This window comes from Limulus polyphemus, unplaced genomic scaffold (genome assembly GCF_000517525.1).
Source record: "Limulus polyphemus unplaced genomic scaffold, Limulus_polyphemus-2.1.2 Scaffold4484, whole genome shotgun sequence".
NCBI classification, from domain to species: domain Eukaryota; kingdom Metazoa; phylum Arthropoda; class Merostomata; order Xiphosura; family Limulidae; genus Limulus; species Limulus polyphemus.
The window spans coordinates 92,327-92,562 of record NW_013670094.1 but is presented as its reverse complement, the minus strand read 5'-3'; positions in this window follow the sequence as shown (position 1 = coordinate 92,562).

Below are 236 nucleotides of genomic sequence, written 5' to 3'. Positions count from 1 at the left end.
ACGCTATAAATCACAACGATTTACACACTTTACTTACGGCTTGACTGTATTATCTGTCTCTATCTCCATGTCTGCTATTCAGTTATCTATCCCGTCACTTCTCGCCGGTCTTATATATACAAAATAGAGGGCGTCTGGCAAACACTCGAGCCTTCAGGAACGTTCGAGAGACTCATTACGTGGTACCAGTGTCACGTGACTTCCGCTGTCGTAACAGTATAAAAGACTGTTTCGTT